This window comes from Hylaeus volcanicus, chromosome 3 (genome assembly GCF_026283585.1).
Source record: "Hylaeus volcanicus isolate JK05 chromosome 3, UHH_iyHylVolc1.0_haploid, whole genome shotgun sequence".
Taxonomy (NCBI): domain Eukaryota; kingdom Metazoa; phylum Arthropoda; class Insecta; order Hymenoptera; family Colletidae; genus Hylaeus; species Hylaeus volcanicus.
The window spans coordinates 5020698-5039704 of record NC_071978.1 but is presented as its reverse complement, the minus strand read 5'-3'; the positions used below and the strand labels follow the sequence as shown (position 1 = coordinate 5039704).

General features: G+C 44.5%; 1 protein-coding gene across 4 annotated transcripts in view; it reads left to right on the top strand.

The window, feature by feature from the left end:
- Window positions 1-19007, top strand: part of LOC128873978 (solute carrier organic anion transporter family member 74D) — a 113690-nt gene that overhangs the window by 57808 nt on the left and 36875 nt on the right. Inside the window, exons 4-6 of one of the 4 annotated variants that reach the window (XR_008456536.1) lie at window positions 2089-2132; window positions 2228-2636; window positions 16261-16548. The exons of 2 other annotated variants lie outside the window; for them this stretch is intronic. The gene's annotated coding sequence lies outside the window, so the exon portion shown is untranslated. Of the gene's footprint in view, window positions 1-113; window positions 2133-2227; window positions 2637-16260; window positions 16549-19007 lie in introns of those variants that run through there. One more of the 4 variants, XM_054118099.1, reaches the window with a different exon arrangement.

Here is a 19007-nt window from a genome sequence, read left to right as displayed (position 1 = left end):
CAATAATCGTCTTAAAAACCAGTGGATATTTGCAATGTTTATCATGCGTGGACTCGTAGAATAAAATAATACAAAATTCCAATCGAAGTATTATCTCTGTCATTTATTTTTAGGTATACCCAGTGCATGGAAAAAGATTCCTGTCGCTCGTGACTCGATCGGCGAACGTCTTCGACGAGCAGAGAGCATAATCTTCCGCGGATTATGAACCCGAATGGAAACTTTCGTAGCACTTCGTTGGAAGATAAGGCGCGGTTCTGTGATGCAAAGTAGAGTCGATTCTTGTTTCCCACTTCGATGATTGATCCGACGACCCCGCGGAGCGATGACTGGCTAAGGTCAAGCGCGTATTTTGCACTCTCGATTTTCTCTCTGTATAGCGATTTTCAACTTTGGGGCGTGATCATTAGAGGGCGGGCCAGTCTACGGGTGGGGGTTGCCGGGGGGTGGGGTTAGAGTTGCAAAACGTCGCTTTCTAACAATACATGTACTTCTTTCGAGTCTGTAAAACAATGTACTCTCACTTTTCACTTGTCGTAGCTAATCTTACACTTGAAATTACGGTTTTTTTTGATTGAATTGTGATCTTTATGAAATACAGTTTCTAGATAAAAAGTTACACGAATAACATCGTAAATAGTTATTTGAATTCTTTGATACGAAACAAGAATAAAAGTTACAAAAAGAAGTAACAATCTTTTTCACGAGAGTTTTTTGCAAGCATTCAGTTTTGGCTAGAGAATCTTTTTAAACAGTTCTTGATATGCGACGAAGTAAACGTAACAGATATTAACAGCCTCCTATAAATTTAACAACTTTCAAAGGAACATATAGTTTCTACGCGAGAACCTGGATTCCAGGATTTGTTAAATTCCACTAATCTAAAATAAAAAGAAGTGGCGTTGTTTCTTCGGTGAACAACGCGTCCACGTCTTCGCGTGGGTGGGATTCGCAATATTTGTTCAACGTGACGCTTTCAGAAAATTCGTTGAAAAGACCGATCTCTCGGCACGATTACCGCTGACACTTATCGCGAGTCGGTTCTCTTTCAGAGGGTTTGATGGACATGATGAATGTGCATCGTTGTACGTAAATAAATGACCTACAGGGTGGAAGGAGAGAAACTTTCGGATCGTAAAAATATCACGGAAATCCACGTCTTGAATCGTGTTTCTCAGAAATACGTCGAGCGATTTTGTTTAGTCCTCGATTTCAATTTTGCCTGGCGCTTTAAATATCTGCTTATCCAGAAAAAAATGTCGAACGACGAATAAGAAGTAAATCAATCTATCTATTAGTCATGAAATAGAAATAAAAATTCGAGGTACGAAATAAAGTACTTGGCAATGAACCAATAAAAATTGAATTGTTCGATAAGCGTCACGAGTAAATTGAAATCTGTCGACTTCGTTCGTCGTTTATTATCCGAATAACTTTGTGCACGTTCTCGTTATCGAATCGATGCTCCACGCAACTGGACGAGGACTTTTTCCAAGCGACTTCGATAAGTGGCTAGATCAAAAGCAAGTATTTAACTTGTTCGCATTTATAAGCGTGCCGGCAGGCTACTTTGACCATGGCCTTAATCGCAATGTATACTGATATGTATACGCGATGCACGCATCGCCTTTTACTGCACTTCGAAAACCGTAAACTCGTAAAATTATCTTCGGCCTGCGGCGAAGTTACGCCAGTTTCGCAACATACTCCAGTTATTTCCGTAGCTATCGTACTCGACGATATTATCCTTGGTACACTTATTATCAAGTTTCACTTTCGTGATAATCAAACTGTTTGCCGACTGATATTGTTATTTTTAACGTCGTCTTTGTCATTCGTTTCTCGTGTCATCATTCTTTTCTTTAACCCAGTTGTACATGTTCCGTAAGTGATGCGAATAACGAGTAATTAACAGAGGTCCGAATGAGATCATCTCTGGAAACATTTTCTTCGGAAAATTTCGCCAATTGATCGGTGAAACGCTCATTGAAATAAAATGAAAATAAAATCTCTACTCGTACATTATATTTCTCGTTGATTTGATCGTGTGACGTTCTTTCTACATTATATTTATCTTTTTTGTTGCAGGTAAGCGAAGAGCGATACGTATTATAAATAACATGGCTGTTGATGTAAGTAGCATTTCAAAAAACTCTTAAGAAAGTTCATCCAACGAACAAAGCTATCCTTCCTGTCTATCCCAAAACGCGTGATCTCTGCCTTTCAGGTTGCGAACGTATCCCTCAAGCGGTACTCGCCGCATTTGGCTCGTGAAAACTATGCTCATCTTCAATGGAAAGTACGAAAAGCCTATGTCATGGTCTCTGAATAGAGTATCGAGCCTCGTGAATGCGCTTCGAGTCCTCGTTTCGTCGAAGGATTGGGTGTTCTCCGAAATTTCGTGAGACGCCAGCGGATTCGTCGGTTGTAAGAGGAGAGACGTGGTTTACGTATGCGGAATACGTCTCCGCGCCGCCGTCGGCGGGCGAGTTGCCATACGATGGTCTCCCCGACGTTGTCTTCGACCGCCTAAAGGGGGACCCTCGGAGGACGGCGTAGTACGCCCAAAATCGCCTGGCTGTGTCATCTCTTCCAGTATCCTTAGACAGGATCCTCCAACTGTTAGCAATTATTCTGTAGGAAATATTCGGGGACTAATCCTAAACTCCTTTACGATTTTACTGCTGCTCTTTATTTCACACCTACTTTCGCTCGCTTCTCCTTACATGCTAACATTCGTCCTCACGTTAGCTCACCGTTTCTTGTATTCTCTCTCTCTCTCTCTCTCTCTCTCTCTCTCTCTCTCTCTCTCTCTCTCTCTCTCTCTCTCTCTCTCTCTCTCTCGCTCTCTCTCTCGCTCTCTCTCTCGCTCTCGCTCTCGCTCTCGCTCTCGCTCTCGCTCTCGCTCTCTCTCTCTCTCTCTCTCTCTCTCTCTCTCTCTCTCTCTCTCTCTCTCTCTCTCGCACTCATTATTCCTCGCACTCTGTCTCCATCCTTGCCAATCATACACTCGTTTACAAACATTCCATCAATCACGCTTCCCGATTCGCGCTCTTCAAACATACACCCATGCACACCTAATTACGCGCACCATCTCTGCGACCAGCGCGTAATTCGATCTCACACTTCGAAGTACGTCAGAAGACGTTGGACCAAGGTGATACAGTTAAGTAGCACTTATATGGGGGTATCCAGTCTTTATCAGTGAAATGCATCCTCAAGTTCTTGTGTCAGGTTTCTACTTTACTATGTTGTACCCGGACGATTGGTTAATGGATATTTGGTCTTTCCAAGAGTGGACTCCATAGGTACCTAAAGAATTTCAACATCTTCTCCTAGCTCAGTAGCTCACCTACGCGGATTATCCTACAACCCTCATCGCTGGAAGGCATACTCAAGTTTTCATTTCAGAACTAATGCTCACTCGGTCTAGCTAAAGCCACTTGGCTCCCAAGACCCTACCTGTTTCCCCTACTTCTTCCACTCTACCTTCACTGGCCCTTTTTCCACCTACTTTTTCACTCGTCCAACCTCCAGACCCTTTTTATGTCATTTTTTCCCTTATCTCCAACTCTCTCATCCTTCTTCCAGGCGGAGAACTTGTTCCTCTAGCTTTGGCTACAACCGTTCCTGTCTCTCTCTCCTAGTGTCCGCCAGTCTTCGGTCTCTGTCTTTCTACACAAGCACGCGTGTCCCTGGCACGTGTGTCGCATCTTTGCTTCGACCTCTCATTCTCCGTCCCTCTCGCTCCGTGACTCGAGTTTTTTGTGGCTGCTCCTTCGCCTCGTTTCTCGCCCTCTCCGTTCCACCTACGATTTATCCACCTCGCGAGCCAAGCTCCTTTTCCCATCCGATTGCCTGCACCGCGGACCACGCACGCGTTTAGGCATCAGCTGAGTCCGTCTCCCTCGGAAATGTTCCTCTTTCTTTGCGGGGCTGCTGCATCGTTTCTTCGCAGCTCTCTACGCCTAATCTCGGGAACGTCCGACCGTTCTCGTTTCCGATGCAAATTTTCGTATAACGAGCAACTGGTAAACAATTTTTTACCCGTTACTCGTTGAATAAAAATAGGAATTTAATTCTAGTTTAAGACGACGCGTTTCGATCGTTAGCGTAATTTACCCTAATGTATGCGCGACTTCTCAGCTTTCATTCGCAAACACCGCGTCATTCATTCCTAAGAGCGCTACGTCATCCGTGCCCTATGTACCCTACCTTTGGCTTTCACGTTCTCCATGATGTTTTGTAAGGTTTGCCTTTCAGAATCATTCCAAGTCATGTGTATTTATGACGGGAGACCAACGTATAATTAAAAGTTTACTTTGGAACGCACAGTAGAGTCGAAATACGTATATTTTGTAACACCTTTTGTGTACCTTATATATAAACAACATCAAAGTTTAAAATGTAATCCAAACAGGATGACTTTCACCAATTAGAAAAACCAAGGATGAAACGTAATTCCACGTGAAAAAATGGATCGATAATGTATAATAGAATTTTTCTGTCCAAAGCTCCGTGTCGGAGAAAATCTATTCGAAAATCCCGCGAGCAGGTGCGCGTGCCCCAGACGAGATCGAAGGTCGGTTTCCTTTGAAACTAAACGTCACGCGTAAAAATTGTATTCTACCGTTTCGACTTATTTTTGGCCGTAGAATCATCGCAGCTTCTTAGTTCCACCGATCGCTGTTAGGATTCCGTAGAATGAAATCATATTTTACGGAGTACGTGCGGAAACTTGGCTGAATGACACCGAACGAACGTTGTGAATAGACTGCTTACGCGTTGTTTTTGTCCGATGTCTGTCAGTGGAATACGGTCTCGCTCATCTCTGATCTCGGAGTCTAGGATTGTTGCCTGTCGCGTTTTGCGCTTGATGTGTTTGCTTCGTGAACTGTTTAGCTTGGAGCCGTGACAAGACGAAGAACGTGTTTTAGTGGAAATTAGTTTTATTGCGAATTTACGTGTTCAGGCTATTATTATGTACGCAGGATTTTCAGAGTATCGAGTACAGACTTTTTAAATTCTTGGTTATCAAGTCCTCTTGAAAATAGTGAAGACAGGCTATTATTTACGAGGTACCGTTTTTTTTTTCTGACGATAGAGATTAATCTATATTGAAATATGCTCGTGGTTGGTATAATTTTCATTCCGAGACCCCGAAGCAGTCTCCAAATGATGAAGTAGAAAAGTTCACATTTCATTTTTCTACATAAGTGAGTCTAGGAAGAATAGATGTAGGGTATGTCTCACTTGTTGAGGGTTTTAGAATATCCTACCTGTACGTCAGCTGGCATAACGAGTGTGGAGGTCCGTTAACTACGTTCAAGATTCAACATTTGAAATAAAGTTAAGCCTGGATGGGTGAAACGAATGAAAAGTCATTTTAAGAAGATTATAGACTGAAAATGAGAAGTCAAGATGGTATTAGAGAGGAGATCTCACTTCTGAAGATTCTAGGTCGCTCTAACTATAGGCGAGCTGGCTTCGCACGTGTAGAGAAAGATCTGAAAGGAAAATCCAGTTTTGAAGAGTAGTCGTAATAGCTGTAGGGGAATCCCACCTCCGAAGGTGCCAAAACACTAGAGGCTAACTTGGCAATCTCGCAATTCATCGTCCAGCTAAATCTACACGGTTGAAGTAGCAAAAGGTTTCTTTCCACAGTTCACAGCTTCAAAATACGAAGTCAAGATACCCATATCACGTTGTGGCAACTAGAGGAACAAACATTGTCTCGGCTCGAGGACCACTACAGTTTTCACCAAAATATCCTCACCATTCCTGACGAGAAGAACAAAGATAATGCCCGAACACCCCAACGATCCTCTTACTGACAAATTTCTTTCCTCCCCTCTCGACTTCCTCCCATCCCGCGTCCCTCTTTGATTCCTCTCCGCCGCGCCGCGGGCCGCTAAACGCTCGCTTTCTCTTTCTCTCCTCCGCCTGGAGGTTCGCCGTCTCCGTTCCGTGTTGTGTCACTCTTCGTCGTCCGGTTGGAGCGCGTTGGTCGGAGCGTTGCTCGCTGCGAAGGGGCCAAATAACTCCGAGGGGTAAACGACTTCCACGCGTGGCGGAGCCTCGATGGAGCGCCGCGCCGGTGGAGTAGACAGGTTTGGGCATCCGGCGGACTCCGATTCGGCCAAGGACCGTGGTTCCAGGCTCGTTCGGAGAGCTTCGCGCCGCATCGTAGTCACGTACCGTCACCTGGAACCGAAAATTTCAACCTTTTCTCCGTAACGATCATTGTAGCTGGCCTACTTGGAGTAGCCCGATAACTAGGAACCGACCTACTTGGGCCAGTACACAATCTCCCATCGATGGAATTCACTCTCCGGCACTTGGCTGTGCGTGTATGTGTTTTTGGTATTCGTGGGTAGGCTTTCGGAGACGTTTTAACGAATCTTTATCTTTAGGTCACTCGTGGCCTACTTAGAGGATCTTGGGATTCTTCACAGTGAAAATTATTCTACCCTTAGACAATAGGGTTTATCCTCTAAGAATGGAATGAAAGATTTTCTTGTTGGTTGGTAATTGTTAGGTAACCTACTTGTTTAGGGTCTTAGAATTTTTATCAGCGGAATTCGTCCTTCAGGCCTTGTGTTTTTTATTTGACAATTTGTCTAGTTACAAATAGAAACTAGACTCTACAAGTAGATACCCCCATAAATTTCAACATCGCCTGATGGCACAGTAACGAGTAGCTAACCTACTTGGGGTATCTCTGAATGTTTATCAGTGAAACTCATCCAGCCTCGTCTGTGCGGTTTGCATTTTGCATTTGTTTTCCGAAGTTGATTACTGGACTGGTGGTCTTGTTACGCATGTCAAACATTTGAATATAAAAGTGTCTTTGAAAGTTCCTCCATAAAAGTGTCTTTAACGAAACCCAATTTTTCGAGGATTCTAGAATATTTTCGGTACGGATCAGTCAGTTTTAGAAGAGTAGAGATTAGTTCTACGAGTTCTCATCGGTATATTCGGAAGATCCAAAGGTTTCGATAGATTTCAATAGATTTCATCCCCCAGAAACCTTTCAACTGGAAACCTTTCTCCCTCTAACGTAGAACGCCATTGTTGCAATTTCAAAATATCTCGTTTGCTCCAATTGCCTGTCCCTAACAATGCCAAGAGAGCTACCATTCCGTCTCTTGGCGTACAAACAAATCGATTACGGTAATTAGAGCGTGCAACGCTCAAAGACGTCCGGGAGGGAAAAAAAAGAAGACTGGTAGCGATAACCCAGCAGTTCTCCGCGAACGTCGTCGAACCAGCTCGGTAATAATGCACGGCGAAGGAGGAATACGCGGAGGAGACGTTTTACCTGGCTGCAATGCTCACGGATGCATTTTCCATCCCCCTATTCATTCGCGCGCACGGTGGCTGTTCTGACCCACTTCCATCTCGGGGAATAAACGGCGCACCACCCACGCAACGGGATCCTCGTCGAGTTTCATTCGAACACGGAGTCCATTGACACGACGGTCGTTGTTTCAACTGGGGCGGTGACTTCTTGCGGAATTTTTTTTTTTTTTTTCTATGTATATTCGAGCGCCTCGCCGTTTTCAACTGTGCGGCAAACTCGAACGCATAATTATTGGAATAAAGAAGGGGCTTTAGGATTTTATTTTTCAATGAATCATAAATGAGATGGAATATTACTTGTATTTCATATGTTTATATTAATGTGTCTAAACAATATTTTATAGACTTCCTTTATATAATATTCTAGTACCCTCAGAAGTGACAGTGTTTGAAGATCGTAGACACGGTGTATAAAGCAACGCCAAGTGTAGTCGAAATAGCCTCAGAGCAAGTTCTCCCTTTTGTGGGTTTCAGGATATTTTAAGATTCTATGGGTCAATGTCCAGGAAACTTTTCAGGTCAGTTAGCTTAACAAGTGTGGAGGTCGTTGACCACGTTTAGGAAGCTTTGCTTTTGGCCAAATCTCATTTCTGGAGGTTTTTGCCGAGCATGGAGACCATTAACTACTAACCAAAGTAATTAATCATACTCAGGCCAGGACATCACTCTATCTAAGGTAGGGTACCGGTTCAGATATTCTCAAGAAGTAATTTCAAGACAGAGTACTACCTAATCTATACTCAAAAATTATTCTGAACATAAAGCACGACTTTATCCAAGCCCAAAAATACTTATCCGAGGTATACTACTTATTCCCAAGAATTATTCTCAAGTTACCCTATCAATTCTCAATAATTAAATCGAACTCACTCACCACAGATTACAGAGCACAGTATCTCCGCCTTCGAGCACCCCAACCTCTACCAACTTCCCTCCCTATTACCTCCGCAGTGCCCCAGAAGACACCATTACCCATCGGATTAACCCCCGATCCTATTCATTAAAATCCTTTGACTCTCATCGCTTGCGCAGACCGAGCAACATACGTAAAGCTCCAGGTTCGACCTATCCAGTGTGCGAAAACGATAACCAGGATCCCTTTGTTAGCGAGTTCACCCCGTTCGTCGACCGCGCGCGAATAATTGCCGGGCCTCTGCGGCTTTTCCACGTCATTTCACAAACATTCGCGCAGGTAGGACAGTGTCTGTTGTTCGGGAAGAGCAACTTTCGACGTCCGTAGAGGTGATTCGCCTTTTTCGGGGCCTGTCGACGCGAACGCACGCGCGCACGATCCTCTCATGGTCCTGGGCCCCCACCCAGGGCCCCTCTAATCGCGAATTCGTGACGACTCGCACTTTCACTCGGTTCGTTCGCCGTTTCTGCCTCTTTTGCTTTTCTTTTTTCTGCCTGCCGTCGCGCGGGACCGACGACACACGTTCGATTTGGGAATGCGCGACCGTGCCCGTGGAATATCGAGTGCTTTTCTGCCGTCGTGGCGTATCCGTGTGGCGCGCACTGTGCGGTTTTGCGTGTGGGACGACTGCGGGAAGAGGCGACGCAACGCACCGACAGGGGAGGTCCGTGCCACGGTGACGGTCAGGGGTGAGCAATGAGTGCATTCTTGGTTTTTCTGGGGATGATGTTTGGTGAAGTGGCGTTGGTAACTTGGTAGAGTTTGGTGGTTAACGAGGAGAATTTTTTGAAGGAGTTCAGTGGAAGGATACTGATTCCTATCTGAGGGTAGCTCTTCAGGATTCTTAGTATTTTATTTTCTGGAGATATTTTATATTGGTACTTCAGAGGTGATATACCTTTAATGGGGATTATTGCTTGTGTACGCTGTCGTGATCACATGAATATAAATATATGATAATTGAACGTACTGTTCAAAAGATGACTTGGTATTGATTTGACAATTTCTGTATTCCGTGCAGTTCCGCGACAATGTTAGCTTCGTTGATTAGAGCCGCTTTGTATGATCAGGATTTAGCGTCGAATTGATAATGTAACCAATCGGTCCAGTTCGCTGTGATAGTTCCCCGGGATTAATATATCAAAGTGGGACAATTAGCAGAGTGATTGCAGGCAAATATGTTTCGCAAATACGTTTCGCAAATATTCCCCTAAGGGATGGCCCACTTTGTATTGGGCTGTCCGGAAAGTCCATGCCGATTTTTAGTAGCCGGCACAGGTCTGAATATGTCGGAACAAATAACATGTATACATTTCTTAAAAGGTGGAAAAGTCGTGGAACAAAATGGTAAATATATAATTCAATAAATATACATCAAAATTCAAATATGCCTTTGAATTTTTCTTAAAGACAGGCACGAACTTTCCGGACAACCCAATATCACGATTCGCTCGTACAGACCACTAGTAAAATATCGAAATATTCTTGAAAGATAGAGGTCGAAGTAGTTGTGCACCTCGGTTTTGCAACTCTATAAAAATAGAAAATTGTAATAATTTTAAAGTAGGAATATTCAACCTAGAAAATTCGATCATTTCTAATCTGTAAGATCTATCTAAAAAAAAAAAAAAATTAATTTATTAAACTCAAGAAGGTTCGATTAAAAATAGAACCATCGCGAGCAGTTGTCCGACGGGTGTATTCCTTGTTGAATCGGAGTGGAATAAATTCGGTACGAACTAAATCGTGTCGCGAGTGACGCAGGGAGGGGGGTAGGTTTTCCAGACACCATCGATCGTCGACAGGGAAATCCAGCCGGGGCGAAGTTCTCCAACGGGTACAAAAGCGGGGAGTTGCACATGCGTGGCGCGTTTCGAGATCCTTGCACGTGCGTCAAGAACCGACTATGTCACGTTGACCCAGTTGACGGGGTCTGGAAGCTCTCGTTGCAACGATTCCCCGTGCTTGCGACTCGATGCACGTGCACTCGCCTCGCCAGAGGCTCGAGGCACAGCCAATCTCGATCACTATGCGCAATCTTCTGCTAAATATACCCAACGGTCCTGTTTTCCATTAAGCCGTTTGTTGATCCAAGTCGATCGATCCTTGACTCCCTTGACGCAGAATCCGAGTTTCGGACAAGAGTCGACGAAAAAGCTCCGTGATTGCGATTCTCGTCGTAAATGGAAGGTTCTATGTTACCAGCCGAATGCCTGGTATTATCGATGGGTCTGTTTGGCAATGTAGAACTCTCTGTCGATAGAGCATTCGATCGAGAATCGACGTTGTCGATCGAAACGCTCTGCATTAACGAGTTGTACCGACAGAATGTTCCATGTTACCATGTTAAAACATGCATCATCCCACCGCGAATTAATACTTGAAGTAGTACAATTACTTTCGTGTACGTACACTACTAGAAATCGCTTAAATGACGATAGCGATGAAGTTTAGTTGTGCAAAATTATCAAACAATTCGCAGCACTACATCGAGCGAATTTATAACACATTTTCAATTGAACTGGTAAGAAAGGAAATTGCTATCGAGGAAGTTTTACAAGGTTTGAGGTCATGTGTGACGGGAAATGTGGAAAAATACCGATGAAATGGACTTTGCCTGTTAATTGGCGAAGGTGATTTATTTTCCACCAAGGACGTTGAGTTCCCGTCGAAGTTGCAAGTTCGGTTCCGCTCGATTGGTCGCGGAGCCGAAGTCTCGGCGCACGCGATGCACACCGCTCGTGTGCATCTGAATCGCGAGAGCGGGTGGATAACCGTTTCAAGGTGAATTTATAGAAGACTGGCCGGGATTATTTGCGGATCCGCTTCTGGGGGAATGCGCGTGGCATCCGCGAATTTGTTTAGGTTGACACAAGAAGCTTTGGTCCTGCGTTCTACCGCCGTATCCTCATTGTTTTCTCGCTGACAACATCTAACGTAAAGTTTAACCCTCTCCGGCAGTGGTTCTCAATTCTCCTTCAAATTACATTTTTAAATATTAGTTAAATTACTATTCGATCGAAATATTTCGTTTAAGCAGCAGTTCTTCGCTCTTTTGGCGGGACGAGTTGGTCTTAGTTACAATATCATGCCAATTTCTGAACCAACGCGCGCGTTAATATGCGAATAGGCTCGTGTACCTGGACAGTGGGGACCGAATACACATGTAGCAACGAGAAAGCGGTTCCTGCTAAATTTCAGGAGTCAAATTCTTTGTAAATTCAAATTGATCACTCGAGTTCTGCCGCTGCTTTCCCTCTCGATTTCTCTTTTTACTTTTCAAGCGTAAAGCGACAATATTTGAAATGTATTATCGGTGAAAGGTATGCTGGTATCGTTAAGACAATCAGCCGAATATGTTTCTGGCTCTTTTCGTTTTTTTTTTCTGTCCTTTTCAACTCGGAGATAACAGGCTCGCTTTCGTCTGCGATTTGCGCAACGATCGTCGTGGGACGAGCTCCGTTTTCGGCCATTGGAATATATTTTCGCGCGCACCTCGTGGCCTTTCGCCGACTCGAAAGCGAGTAGAACGTTTCCGTGTTCGCAGGACCGGGCGAGACGTTGAATAAAAATGATTTAGTCGAGGAAGCAGGACTGTTTGACTCGCATTGACGTAAAAATTCGTTTGCGTGACACAAATATAGAACACCACAATGTATTCCTCTTCATAGGCTTTAAATTCACAGTTTCTTCCATCGATCTTTTTCCAAACGATACATGAAATACAAAATATTTGAAATACAAAAGCAGATTCATCACCGCGTCTTTTCATATTAATTTTTGATTTTCTTAATATCGTGAACGTAGTCCGACGCGCCAGGACAAAACGAAGAGGAAGCGTTTCGGACGGGAACGAGAGAAGTCGAGAAGTGGGCTCAATTGAGGAATATTGTTCGGCTTCGCGAGATCGACTACGAGAGGCGAGGCGAGGCTTTATTGCGCTCCCCTGTGTCCTCCTTTCGCGCGAATCTCGTTTCGGGCTCCGATATCCGAGAGAATAATCCGCGCGACTCTTTAGCGGAAAAAAACCGACGAGCCCCGCTCTCGGAGCGTATCCAGGCCGATGCACTCGAAATCTCTCGATACTCGTGCCCGCGGTGCACCGAAAACTGGTGCATTATTGGGCTGCCCCAGAAAGTATCGCTACATTTTAGTCACCTTAAACAAATAAGCATATTCTCGTCTTTTCACCCTATTAAAAATACTGTACGTTAGGGTTGAAAGACTTTTTTAAGTACCGCAAACATTTTTCTTAGCGCGCAATGCAGAGGATCACCATTTACATTTTCTTAAACTGTCGTATTTTTAAATATCAAACCGAAAGTATTCTTTGCCTGATTCCCATTTTCTAACCACGATGTAACATATGGTATACATACAGTATAATGTACACATACGTATATAGAATAATAAGAATATTGTTTCGCAAGTTTCGGAAGCTTGTATTTTTTAAATGACTATAAATTTAAAAAGGTGACTCATTCCATCGATTTAGGCAACCTATCTCTTCTTTCTTCTCCTTCCGGGAGCTTCCAGACTTCAGTTTGAGAAGCGCTGGCTTAATACATCCAGAGTGGCGAAGAAGCGGCGAAGAGGGTGCGAAAGAAACGGGGAAGGGTGGCAAAGGCATAAGGACGGGAAAAGGGCTTGAAGGGAGGAGGAAAAGGGCAACGGAGGGGGCAGAAATGAGATGTAGGGGGGATGGTGACGAGGGGAAGAGCTTAAAAGGAAGACAGTGGAGGGGAGGAGGAGACGCAGTTGGAGTGGCGAATAAAAAAGGATCCAGGAACAGCAAAAGAGAGCGCAAATGGGAGAGGGTCTGGGTGGATAAGGAGAAACAGAGCGCAAGAAAGACATCGACGACGCAACCAACGTAAAACGGACTCGCGCAAAAAAGGTGCAGGTACAGGAGGTAAAATGAAGTGAGCAAAAACTGGGAGCTGAGACAGGAGAGAGAGAAAGTTCGTTTGTTACGTGAGCTGAACCGAAATCCTCTAAATGGGCATTTAACATGTGAATACAAAGTGTTCGTTGAATATCAAGCGCGAAGACGAAGGAATGAACAAAAAGTATACAATAAAAAAATTCGATAAATAATGCCTATTCGGCACATACATTTTATATACGTAAAATATTATACCAGACGGAAGAATGAAAATTAAAAAAAAAAAAAAAACGAGAATCAATATAGACACACTCGCAAAATTGTCAAACTGATTTTTCGGTTCACCACTCGGCCACAAACCAACTCAAAACATGACACACACGCGCCCGCAAACACAGACATAACCAGCTGTTTTTCCGCATCGTCGGACCGGGAGCACCCGAAACGCATCGGGAAATGCGAAAAGCAGTTGTACTCGATAAAGGAAAAAAAACGCTCGAATGAGTCGACGAGAGTAGAAACAATAAAAAAGAAAAAAGAAAGAATCAAAGTACCAAGTCTGCGGAAGAGATCCGGACGGAGGGGGGTGAAAAAACTGAGAGTGGAGCAAAAAACGAGACAGTAGAGGGCGGGAAAGCGAGGAGGGGAGGAAGAGGGGCCGCCCACGCTCGCGGGAGAGCGAGGAGCGCGCTTTGCTCGGTGCTTTTACTCGGGCGAAGCGCGATGTCGGCGAACCGTGTGTCCCAAAGTGGGTCAGGTCTCAATGGCGGTGCCGCAGAGCGGCCAGTGTCTGCGTGCATGCGCACACAACCGTCCAATGCACATGCAGGCCGTCGGTGCAACGTGCTGCTGCGCTCTTCTATCTTTGAACTATGCGCACCGAACGTCGTCCGCCTCGAACCCTTTTTCCTGCTCCGCTGCGTCTCCGCTTCCTGACGTACTTCCCCGTCCCCGCTTCCCCACCGTCTTCCATCCGTGATTTTCACCCAATCGCGAGAGTTTGTTCCTCCCGTCGATGTTTTGGGAAACGTTTCCTGGATTTCCGTCGTTTTTGCGCGTTCGACCCAGTTTCAGGATGATTCCGGCGACGCTGATCTGGGATTTAAAGAAGAAAGAGGAAAATTGTTATCGTTGGGGGATGTTTCGCCCTCTCGTGGCTAAGGTGGAAGTCCGAGGACTTCGGAAGAGAAGGAATTTTTGAATTAATTCCGATTCAATTATCTTCGATCATCTTTTATTCTGGGATGGGAAAGAAAATTGCTTTAGGTCAACAGAGTTATTTTGCTCAAAAAGGATGCGTTCTTCAGAGAATATCTACGTACTTACAAGTACCCAAGTAGATAGATACAGAGCAACAACAAGCACCCTGAACATCTCCTTCTACAACGAAACTAATAAGAAACCATCAGAAAGAACAAGAAGACCTATCCTATCCTACCGGAGGGATAGGAAAGAAAATTGCTTTAGGTCAACAGAATTATTTTGCTCAAAAAGGATGCGTTCTTCAGAGAATATCTACGTACTTACAAGTACCCAAGTAGATAGATACAGAGCAACAACAAGCACCCTGAACATCTCCTTCTACAACGAAACTAATAAAAAACCATCAGAAAGAACAAGAAGACCTATCCTATCCTACCGGAGGATCTCCCAACAAATGTCCCTAAAATAGTGATCTACTGCACTCCAAAGAAATGTGATCCTCCCGTAATTGCATTAACCTACCCGCATCATCATCGATGAACCACTCGCAAGTGTCCATAAGAAACGTAATAGTGCCAGAGCAAACTGCCAGGCTAGATGGACGCCATCCTCCCAGAAGAATCACTCTAAACGACTTCCCTCAATGAAACGAAGAAAGAACGCTCAGGGTGGTGGGGAGGAAGGGACGTAGGAAGATCTAGCCGGAGGGTGTCGATGAGAAGGAACGCTAGACCAGGTCATACCAATTTGTTTCATCAAGCAAACGCGCGTGTGCGAGCCTGTAACGCGTATGATGCAACCGTGGAAGCCGGGACCGTCGTCGTTGGTGCCCGAGCCTTGCACCTACGTGCTCGATATCTCGATTATCGAGCGTCCGAGTTCACCATGGGAATATGGGACATTCCGCAGCTGCGTACCTGCTGCGCTGTAGCTTCGAGACTGAGGTCATCCGGGCGATTTTACATCTCCTTTCCACCTCCTTCCTGCCTTGGCGTCGATCTCTTTTTTTTCTTCTCTTTGTTAATAATTTCCCGCGCTCGCTGTTTATTTTTACGCGCCTATATCGAGGCTCTGGAAATTAGCGCGCGACTGAACCGCTGTTGCAAAAGAAAGCCGAGGAGTCTGAAGGGTTTGACTCGCCTTGCGATCTTTTCAGTTACGATGTGTTTGTTTGCTTTGATTGCCCTATGTAACGATAAGTTGGGTCACAATCGTGTCGTTGTATCAAGATAGCTATGTTATTCTGGCGATCGAATTGTTTTGTTTCCATATGGGACCCAGCTTGAATCCAGCGAAAAGTTCACTTTTTGTCGGAGCTTCTCTGGTTCTTCCTGCAGCCTCTATCGCCGTTCTTCCGTCCCAAATCCGACGGTGTAGCGTTCGTTGGATGCAATTTTTCATTCGTGAAAGAACATGCCTGGATAGCGGCACCGTTCGAAGCCAATTTGTTTCATTCGAAGCGTGCATTGTGCACTGTGCGCACGACCACGTCACGTGTTGTCGATCAGATGCAGTTTCGCGCCCACGTCACACTGGTGCTTACCATCGATTTAGAGAGTAGGTCGCAGATGTGCACCTGCTGCGCCTGAAACGTTGTATTAGGGTGTTCCAGAAAATGCTGCGCGTTTTAGTCGACTTTGCTATTGAATTGCCCTATCCGTTGAAAATTATTTCCTCGATGTTTGTGTATTTATGAATAATTGATACTCAGGCTGGATAAGTGGCTGAACGCGGTTATTGGATTTTATTATGTTCACTGTCGGTTAACAAATTCCAGATTTGGATCGTGCAATATTTTCTGGGACACCGTTAGAATTACCCTTACTTAGAGTCCACTGTCATATTTTCATTCTGCATCCTCTATCTTTATAATAACAGTATCTTCTTTCTGTTTCAGGTAAGTCGGAAGGATCTCTCAGACGTATCGTCCCTAGAAACCCAACATGTCATCAAATTAAAGTAATTTCACAAATTTTAACGTATCGAGTATCTAAGGTTTGAGAAGGTTATCTCTTAGAGGTATTTCCAGGTGCTAATGGCATACACTCTCTTTTGTGGTTTTTTATTATCTCGACGAATCTCTCATGGGATAGATAAAGGCTAATGACAGAAAATATCCACTCAAGCCCAATGGTTAGCGTCAGTAAACATTTATTTTAATAATTTACCCTACAGACTAGCTTAGCGAGTCGCGGCTCCAACCATTAAGAGTGGTGATAACATCATCGACCACTTGCTTCAACGATTCACCCCACACATTTGCTTACTGAGCAGTGACTAGACCACTCGGAGTAGTACTTGTATATTAGCTATATAGTTGATGCCTATCGAGGATATATCAGTCTGTGCTATCAGCTATCTAGTATATAGCTTCAAGTACTGTCAGGGGTAACTGCTTGTAAATACGCGTGCAGAATGTGGAGTGGATTGTTGAAGCCAGTAGCTATTTAGTGTTTGAATGGACATTTTCAAAATGATTAGCCATGGTTGACTTCTAGTGCTCGACGAATTGAAGTGGAATTGGTGCCCGAAGTAGAAGGAGCTCGAACCTAGTTTGAATAGGAACTACTAAAAAATACAGCGATATTCAAATACTACTCAAATATAGTCGAAATAGAAACTACTCGAATGTGGATAATCTTGTATCTATTCAAATGTGATTGGAGTAGAATCTACTCAACTATGGTTTGAGTAGAGGCTATTCAAATTCTAATCCCCAAACCAGTCGAAACAATGAATTTCGCGGGGTGGTGCGACCTGTTCAATGATGGATACGAGACTCGAGTCGATGATCCACGAGGATCCACAGTTGCGCGTCGGGAACGATCATCCATGAACGTCGCGCGGCACGGTCTGTCAATTACTTTTACTTTTAAACCGGCTGAAAGACACCGTGACACAGATCGCTCTGGTCCGTTCGAACGAAACGTCGCGCGTACTTACACAGATCTCTCACACCTACGCCTACGTCAGCCTCGACATCTGGGGCAAGCCGCAGCTGCGAACCTGTCGCACTGCAACTGCAACACCACGACCGAGGTCATCCGGCCAGTTTCGCCTCTCTTTTCCTCTTTCCTCCCCGTGGATGGCTCTCGTTCCGGCTTTTTCACTTTCTTTCACTCTCCACGACGACCTGACGCCACCATTTCTCGCGCACGGACCGTTTCCGATGGTCCTCGCGGGACCATTCGCCCGGTTAGGTTTAGGACTCGATGATTTTTATCTAACTTTATCTAACTTTGCTCTGAGGATTGTTAAAGTGTTTTATTTTTAACTGGGCCAAATAGTTTGATATTAGTAGCGCAGAATGATAGGAGTAATGAGTTTAGATTAGACGTAGTGCATGTGCATTAGAGTTAGGCATGTGCTACAGTCCGATATTGGTCGGTTTAAAAGTTTGTATTAGTTTGTTTATAGTGTAAGTAAGCAAATCAAATTAATATCTTTGCTTTTAGGTTGAAGCTTAATTAATTAATTAAAAAAAGTCAAAAACAGGTAAAAATGTAAGTTGTATCGACGTACTCTCGACGTCCATAAAATTGAGTACTAATCACTCCAATGTCGTGCTCGAGGAATTCTTCGGCTGATTTATTCTCGACGACACTACTTGTCGCATTGGAATTGCGTTCTATGTTTATTTAAACGAGAGAACAAAAATTTCCATGTATATTTTCATTTTTTATGGGTACAAAACACCATGTTGAAGAAAAGTGACACCTCGTTAAATGCTTGCATTGACTAAAGCGCGAAGAAGAAGTCCTTTCCAGCACGCTCAACCTTTAATTATCCGAAACACGAGCCAGCAATCTCTCTCTGTTGAATAGCCTCTGCCTCGCATGAACGCTTCCGAGTCGTCGAGAATTCCCTCCGATTTCAAGGCCTTTAATCAACCGTGGACACGATCCAACGACGTCCGCCACGATCGAGAACATTTTCAATAGATCCGATACGCCAATCGGGTCACGTTAACTTCACGACGTTACGCAAACCTGAGTCCTCGAAGAGGATCCCTTGAAGAAAAAAACACTGGCAACTTTGTTGTAGAACTTTCTCGATACAATTAACTCGCAATGTATGAAATTTAGAATGGATTAGATCTACAACGCACCAAATTTAGTAAACCTGTATAACTCACTTAGCTGTAATCGCAACCTTAAAAGACGATACAAAAGTGACTTAAATCTCAACGATGAAACCGAATAAACAAACCACCAAACATGACTCTTGGTCCCACTTACTCGAAAGCGATCTTCCTGTCTACTTTAGCGCGAGATTGTCAATTTCGAGACTTAGCCATGACCTGACCCAGTGTGCCCTGGGCTGGCCCGCGGGCCACGTTCCACAAAGGCCCCCATCCTAGGCCGTCCACTTTCCGCGGAATCCAGGAATGTTTGTGGACGGCAGTAACGACCCCCCGAACGATTCATTTCGCGTGTATACCCTTATGGGTACGCCTGGCGAAGAATTCACGGGGAATGAGATTTCCGCGAATTCATTAAGGGTACCAGCAGGCCTCGTACGAGCTTTGCTACATAGATGCTGAACGCTGGAAATAAATGCGTGCATAAAACTTTGCGAGCGAGCAACAGCTCTGCCGTGTGCGCGCCAGTGTGTTGTGGGTTGACTAGAGATGGGATCAAGTCG